Raw genomic sequence first — 8982 nt, 5'->3', positions numbered from 1 at the left:
CCAATTTTCCCAAATCATCCATTGAATTAATGTGTTTCATATCCAGAATAATTCTCATAAATCTTCCCTGAACCCTCTGAACTTTTGTCAGGTAATCATCCTGCAAATTTAACTCTAATTCTCACTCCAAAGATGCTGTGATTTGGTAAACAGCAATTTTAGTTCAGACATATTTCATCAGGATTACTTTGGAAAGGGAAAAAAGGGTACCCAACCTTATTAAAGACAGAAAGATTGAAGATACAAACTGAAACACTTGTTATATCACATTTCCTTTAAAATCAGAGCTTCAAGTTGCTGTATTGACTGACCAGGACTGGGAGATCACACGATGAGGTCTGGGATTCAGAAACTAATTTTAATATTGATCTCTGCTTCTTTTCTTTTGCCTCTTTGTTTTGTGATGTGAAGACATTAGTTATGGACAGTTTCAATTAATTTTCATCTTCAGCAAATAAATCAACCAAATTCTGCACAAGATACCATTCCCCAAGCTCTCTCCTCTAATTTTCTGAAATCAGTTTACCTTAGCTGAATATCAACAATAATAGGTGCTTTTTAGGAATGTCCTATTTCATAACAAGTTCTGGTTATGTCACTGGAGAAACTGAGCAGGTCAGGCAGCATCAGTGAATAGAAAAGTGAGTTAATGTTTAAAATCCAGCAACCCTTCTTCAGAACAGGCTAACTGAACTTTAACCAATAGCTCAGTTTTCACTCCACAGATGTTTTCAGAACTGCTGAATTCCTTCAACAATTTCTGTTTCCCTTCCATATTTCCAGCTTCCGCGGTTCTTTGTTTAATATTATTGTTATGGAGCTTATTGCTGAATCAGACCTTTATGGGTTAAGGTTCGAAAGCAGGAATTGAACAACATCAGGAAGTCTGAGTCTGTCCACCTGAGTCTAATTAAGGAATTGTCTTGGTCAAAACTTCAAAATGCCAAACGTATGAACTCATACTAAAAAAGCAAAGGTACCAACCTTAGTATCTTGTGGAACATGGGTTGAGTTTCATATACAACAATTTTTCTATCAAAAAGACCATTTACTTCCACTTCTATAATGGTGGCATTTTTGCCACTGAGTCACTTATTACCTTAAGCCTCTCCAAACTCAAATTATACAATACTCTGTTAGTTTCCCATCCTCAGTCTTTTGCAAACTCTATCTTTTCCAAAATTCAGCTGCAGTTATTTTGTCTTGTTCTAAATCTTACTCATCAAAATCTCAATCTCATTGATCTGTATTTGCATTTCATTCCTTAGCATCTTAAAACTAATATCCTCTACCATCTTTAAATCTCTCCACAGTCTTGACCCACTGAATGTCCAATAATAAACTGCTGCCACATACTGTAGGTGCAAAATTAATGTAACATGGAGCTCTACAGGAACATGCCCTCCCCATTAACTGGTCACTGCTGACATGCTGTCTAGCATTGTGACTGTACTAAAAGGCAAGGCAGGTCAGAAGTACTGTGAGCCTGTAAGTTCTGAATGAGGCAATAGAGCTCAAAAAGGCAAGGCAGGGTAGAGACGCAGTGAGCATCCATATAGGTGCAAATTGAGTAAGCACTAAGAGAATAAATGAGTAACCTGTGATGGAACAAAAGCAAAGTTGCTGGAAAAGCTCAGTAGGTCTGGCAGCATCCGTGAAGGAAAAAACAGAGTTAACGTTTCGAGTCTGGTGACCCTTCCTCAAAACTGAGTAGTCCTTTCAGTTTTTAACCTGTGATGGACCCTGTACGAGTTTATGAGATGGGTACCTGTTCCTTTGCACAAAAAGACCCAGTGACAGCATTGCAATGAAAGGTGTTGGTGTGGTCCAAGGTCCAGTATTAAAACTTAGTCTCTCAAAATCCACACCGAATGTGTCTTCCAGAATGTTCTGCCTTCTCTGCTGTCTCTCCAGACATAAGCGCCTTTCTTCTGCTGACCCTGCTGTCTGGACTGTTTTCTCTGTGAATTCTTTTGTGAGGACTTTAGCTACAAGTGCCGTGGTACCTCTTATGGGTAGATGGTGTTTTCTTAGAGAGAGCTTAGAGATTTCTGTGAGAGCTATCTGTTTATTTCTCAGATGGCGGTTTGCTCTCACACTGATTTTCAAAAACCCTCTCCTTAAATACCTTGGATGACAAATCAATTTTCTTACAATAGCATTGGTCCGAGACTGCCAAAACCACCAGATTTCAATTCAATTGGTTTTCAATTTCTAAGTGCTTGGTTTAAATTAATTGGCTGATTACAGCTGTTTGCCAAAACATCAAAACAAGTCTAAGGTTTCCAATCACACAGCCATTTGATACATGTTTCAATTTCAGAACTGGCTGTACATTTTCAGCTACATTCAGACACATTTTTTTTCTCTTGTATAAATTTCTAAGCTGAGAAAAGCAGTTTACATCTTAAAGGAACCACACACTCTTCGCCCTTACCATTTGTCTACAAACAAATTCTAGCTTCCTGCCTTCCAATTCATGATTACTCTGCACAACTTTGTAACACTACCAAAACTCTGCGCTCCCATCCTCCTCCTTGTTGCGATTCCATTAAAATGCTAGCTGATCTTTCAATCTTTTATTTTGATCTGACAAAGTCTGAACTGTTAAATCATTTATTCTCTCCACAGATGTGGACTGACATGCACTGTATTTCCTGTGTTTTATTTCAGTTTTGAACTATCAGTAGGCTACACCACTGACCCTCTGTTCCTTATTATATGTCCAATTTACAATTTCATGCTTTATTTCAAAACCTTTTTGCTCTATTTAAAACTCTCCTCTGAGACAATTTATTAAATGCCTTCAGAAATAAAAAAAACAAGATTTGCAGCAGCCATTTTACCATTTTGAAGCTGCTACATTCCCTGAATAATTATGGTTCTTTGGTCAGGATTGTTTTCCTTTTCATAAATGGAATTTAGCCCGTATTTATTGCTTTGGCTCATTTCTGGGTTTTTTAATGCTAATCAGATTTTAAGAGATTTTAGTACTGTGGAATGAAATAGTTTTAATATCCCATGCTAGATCAACAAATATGTTTGAAAGTAAAGTTGCCACAGTCCCAGAAGCTGCTCTCTGTTTAGAGAGAGAGAGAGAGTGAAACAACTGGCAGTGAATTTAACTCTAGGAGCACTTGGCCTCAAGTGAGGAACATCCAGCCAACTGAGCTAGTCTTAAGTTCTAATGCAACCACAGAGTAAAACTTCTTCCACTCCATTCCATTATTGTGCATTATACTCAACTCACAAGGATTCCAACAACTACATTAGTATGAATGGCTTCCCTTCATTTGTAGCTGTGCAGTGAATTTTCCAAGAGGCATGTCTCATTCAATGGCAAATTTGAAAGGTTTTCTGTCATTTGCCTGCCTGTCCTGAACTGACTCAGTTCTGACTTCTTTGTAAGTTGTGCCATCATGGCTAACAGATTGAGATTTACATCTGGGCTGGACACAAATCCAAGTTCTGAAGGTGAAAGATTGCTCAAGCACTGTATCATCCAACTCCCAAGTGCTCAGTCCAATATGATGAACTTGGATTCTTTCTTTCCTCATGCGATGCTATTTTTGCACTTAAAATCCTTCCCTAGCTCCATAACTCCCACCCCTGTGCTATAAATAACACTAAAATATTGAGATTCCCAGGATCACGTTTCTGACCAAAATGGAACATTAGCGTCTTTCCAACCTTCTGGTGGCATTTCATGTTCAAAGAGCTTGAAAAAGCTGAGTTCATTCCAACTTTCCCAATACCTTCAAAATATTCAAGAACTCAAGTATTTTAAAAGACTATCGCATTACTAACCACAGTTAGTTAAAAAAAACATGAAAGTAGCCCCATGAATGTTACTAGTGAACACTACACATGAAGTACTGAGGAAAATCTGAATGACAAACTAAAAAAATGCTGTTAATAAACAGTAGGTCACTCATATTTTGAGAGACAAAGGGAGTTTAATGTTCTGGCTGGTAAATTTGTCAGAACTGACGATAATATAAAATCTTCCGACAAGTCAGGGGATCAAAATATTTGATTCTCCACCCCCAAAGGCAAATTTCTCAATTTCTGAGATTTTCTCACGGGCTACTTCTTGTTTTTCAGGGGGTCCTTTCTCATTTTTAAGAAGACCTTCATTAAGTCATGAAGTTGTGTTGTGTCATCATCCTGGGGGATACCAGAGGTAAAGGGGCAGCAGCAGCAAAAGAAATTAGTGCTTGTAATTCTCTGGTTATGATTAGATAAATAAAAAATGAAACCAGATGAGTGATTCTTTTTTAACTTCATTTACAGGACATGGGCAATGCTAGCCATGCCAGCATTTATGGCCCATCCCCTGATTGCCCTTGAGAGGGGAATGGTGAGTCCAGTTGGGCAATAGTGGAGAGGCAGCAGAGGTGTTGTGCAGTGAGGGGGTAATTCCCTGGTCTGGATACTCTATGTATCTCTTAATGGTCTTCTTTATTGAAGCAAATACAGGGGAGGCATAGGACAGAATAACAACTCTACCCTGACTCTTAAAACAACAGTTACAGTGTGTTTTACAGGAGCAAAATACAATTAGTTGTAGCACTTACATGATCCGCGAGAGGTTAAATACAAATTTGGACAAGATGATTGATACAATTTCCTTTTCTGTTCAGAGTTCATCCACTTCCAGTGCATGCTCAGGCATGTTTGAGCTGTGCTAAGCCTACAGGTCAGAGTTTGCCAACTCTCCACAGCTTAAACCTAGACACGATTGTGCTATATTAACCCCTTCAATGACCCCTGTCGGCCCACACAAAATCCCCAATTCCAGTATGCCCAACTAGGGGTGGAGTCCCTAGTCATACAGTAGGTTGGCCAAACTGCCTGGGCGGACTATCATGATTCCGTCACATTTCCTGTACACACCTATCTCTTTCACGTTGCCTGTACACACCTATCTCCCTCACATTGCCTGTACACACATATCTCCCTCACATTGCCTATATATATCCATCCCTCTAACTCACTGCACACCTTTCAGAAGACTATGTTTGCGTGTAGCCCTCGGATGCCAGGGAAACATTCCAATGTTAGTATTATACTGGGGAAATTCAAGGACAAAGGGTTTACCTGATTGGGAATGTTGATATCGAGAAACTGTTGGCAGTGATCGAATGCCTACTGATCCCCTCACTAACCCAGGACATTCAGATTCTGGGGTGTAGGGCATGAACTAGGTTAGGGTTGATTAGATGTTGGGATTGTATTATCTGTTGTAGCGGGAGTAGGTGGAGGTCCTCATTCTGTGATTGCGTGAGAACGTACATATAACTATTCGGCATCGTATTAGAATCTTGGAGAGGCCTCTCAGGTTCCAGAATCATTCCACCTACCACCCCATGGTCCATCTCATTCGTCTGAGCAGACCTCCCTCCACTGCTGTCTCCTTTAGTCAAAACAGGCAAGCATGACATACTAGGTCAAGATGATGCTGTCATTGACATATTATGGGTTAAGTTTATCTCTGTCTGTGAGCACATGACTGACCTTGTCTCCGACATTTCTAGCTGGTACCTATTGACCTCAATGATGGGGATACAATTGGTGTATTGGCTACCTCACCTATACCACTGTGTACCCATGGTAACTGTTGCCCTATGGTAAATCTTCGTAACTTCTTCCCACAGGGTTCCTGGACCATCATCTGAGTGATTTGGTTGGTGCAGCTTAACTGATGCACCTGCAGCCCATCCCCAAGCATCTCTCTCCTTTTCCCTCACACACATGGTAATCCAACAGGATCACAATGATATCCCCTCTCCCTCTTTGTTGTACACCCCTGTCCCTGTTTCAAGCAAAATGACTTCACTGCACTTTGATTCTGTCTGCTCACACTGCCCCTTTCCCAAACTGTAGTTGATCTTACTGGGGGAGATCACAATGTTAATCCAGGTCAATGCTTACTCCCTTTCCTAAATTCCCTTTGCTATTGCACTTATCCATAAGGATCTTCCCAAAGGGCAACATTTGGTTTTCCGACACATTTCACCATTGCCTTTAGTATCTATAATTAAACCACTGCATTATAGATTGTTCACAGCAATTTATTTCAGTCCAATTAAAAATTGTATTCCATTCCGGTTTGTCACATAAAGTATTTGGGAGGTGGTTGTATGTTTTGCCACAACAGGATCCCAAAATATCCATCTTCGCAGGCTTCCTGATCTAGATCTCTCCAATCAATATTGCCTGGTTATTGTTGTATAGCTACTCCCTTGCTCGTAGCTGTTTATTGCTTTTTGCTTACTGCTTGCTTGAATGGTAAAGAACATCAGATTCCTTGTCAGATTGATCTTTTCTTTGTCCCTTCCACAAAGCACACTGAACCTCCAGAGCATCCTCCAGACCAACCAACCTTCCTCATCTGTTTTACCAACGTCTCATATTTCACATTCACTCACACACTGCAAAATGGAACCTTCAGGACCACATGCTTCCTCTGAGTATCCCCTGCCCTCTGCCATTATACTAAAACCCTTCTTCAGGTGAAATCTTACTGCGTGCTTTCCCATCCCTAACTCTGTTCCGTCCAGTCACCCTCTGCAGTTCTTTATCTACTTCGCACTTGTTGCAAACAGAAATCCTGCCAAACTGGGGCACAGTGGGAGGAATAACTTTGTCTGGATGTTCAAGGTATCTTTTATTCGTCTTCTTCATCCAAGCATATGCAAGGAAGCCAAAGGACAGAGCAACATTTCTCCTCTGATTCCCAGAACAACAGTTACACTTAATTTTATAATATCAAAGTAGGATAGAGTGCAGTGTTATCATGATCCACCATTTAGACAAGAGCTTACATCCAAATCTGTACAACACGATTGATATTATTTCCTTTTTTCTGGTCAGAGTCCACCCATTCCTTGTTCTTGGCTCCTTGCCCAGGCTCTTGATCACTGTTCACTCATTCTATATGCAAGCCTAGACACGTTTGTGTTTTGCTAAGCCTGTTGGTCAGAGTTCATCCAATCCCTATGCTTGAACTCAAACATGTTTGTGCTATAGTAATTTTTTTCAGAGGAGAAAGGAGTGATCAACATTATCAAAGATTCCCAGTAGGCTCTGAAGGGTGAAAGGAATATTTTCCTTTTGTTCAAGTCACAGCAGGTACAATTTCCAATTTTGATCAAAGTTGCTTAGGGAGCATGGCAGGGACTGAAACCTGATGCAGGAATTAAAATATCAAGTTCCAGGAAAGATAGACAAGGATTTGACTCAAGGATTTTGGCGAGAAATGGGAGACAGACCAGTAATTTTCCATGACTGAGGTGCCAAAGTCCTTTTATTGAGAAACATGATAGTGGCAGATTTGAAGCAGAAGCACAGTACCTGAGGAGAATGAAAGTTTAAGAATATTAACCAGCATGGGCACCAGGAAGGAAATGTAGGTGATCATCAGTTTCATGGGAATAGAGTTGAAGGAGTGGGAATTGAGTTTTTGGGCTAGATAAGGTTGGCAAGGGCATGAGGTTTAAACAGCTCAAAAATACCTCAAGGCTTTCATCAGTCTCCCAACTTCACACAGGAGGAACAACCAGATAAACAGGACTAGTCGTACTCCTATAGAAGTTCAGCCTTATTCTGTTTAGCTGTACCCAAAGGACTTTTTTTAGATAATATTAGATGTTAGGTGCTGACTCACTTGCGTTGGTGCTGCCTGAGTCAGGAGCCAGGGATTCAACTGCCACTTCACAGATGTGAGTACATAATCCAGACTGGCAATCCAGTGCAGTGCTGTGGGAGTGCTGCACTGTCAGAGGTACCATCACCAAATTACTCTTCGTGGGATCTTGCTGTGGGCAGATTAACAGCACTGTTCATTACCACTGTTGATTTCAGGCAGTAAGTCCTTACTTCCAACTGATTTTCAATTGTGCTGAGGGTTTCTGCCTCTCACACCCTTTCAGACAGTGAGACCTAGATCTCCATCACCTTCAGTGCAAAGAATTTCCACCCCATCTAGATCCCCCACCCATCATCATTTTATCCACCCCAATTAATTGCAGATAAAAGTGCTATGTTTTTAATTAACAAAAATGACCAGCTTTAGAGACAACTAGAAGATGCTGGTCAGTGGTCCTTTTAAACTTTCTCCATTGTGCACTATCTGTTTATTTCAGATTTATTTCAGCTTTTAAACCAGCTCACCTATAACTCATTTAATTGCAGCCTACTTAATTGAATCCAATCACAAAATAAATCACAGATATTCCTTTACTGTCAACCTTTTCAAGACTGAGTGTGACGCCTTTCTTTTGAAAGAAAATCTCCTCATTAACTGATCTCAGACAGGGCGGCAGTTGAAAAGCAAAAGACCCAAGAGTCCTGATAATGTTGGATAGTGAACTAGGAGAAACCCAATTCCATTCCTGAATCCTCTCCAGTGATCCACTGCTGTGAAACACACAAACACCTGTGAATGCAAACTGAGCATTGATGCATCTGTGCTGGCTTCACTGTAAAGCTGCCTAACAACACCAGCTATTGAGGCTCAACATGAAGGATGGTCAGTCTGATCACGGCACTAGAAGGAAACATAGATGCGAAGGTCAATGTCCTTGAGAAAGGGGATACAACGGTGGAATAAGGTGAACTTCTACAGTAGTAAGCCTCAAAATTAGGACAGCTGCTTTTGACTAAAGGTTTAAAAAGAAGTTTTGTCAAGAGTTATTTTATCACCTACAACAAATGTTTAAAGGAACTTTGCAAAACCCCTGAAGCTGCTAGTGTTAAGGATCAAAGTGAAAAGGTCTTATTTCCAGTTACAATAAGATTACTGTAGCCAGAAAACTGGAATTATGTTGTAAAATAACAGGAAAGTTAAAAAGAAACAGCCTACAGTCTATTACCACAATAATTAGCAACAGACGAAGCATAAAAGCTTATGTGCCCTAAAGTGTTTATTGTTCTCTTGATATTAGTTGCTGGCAACAAGCCCTTCAGATTTGGAAGCTT

This window comes from Rhincodon typus, chromosome 11 (genome assembly GCF_021869965.1).
Source record: "Rhincodon typus isolate 14 chromosome 11, sRhiTyp1.1, whole genome shotgun sequence".
Lineage (NCBI taxonomy): Eukaryota > Metazoa > Chordata > Chondrichthyes > Orectolobiformes > Rhincodontidae > Rhincodon > Rhincodon typus.
Note: the sequence above shows the minus strand (reverse complement) of the source record.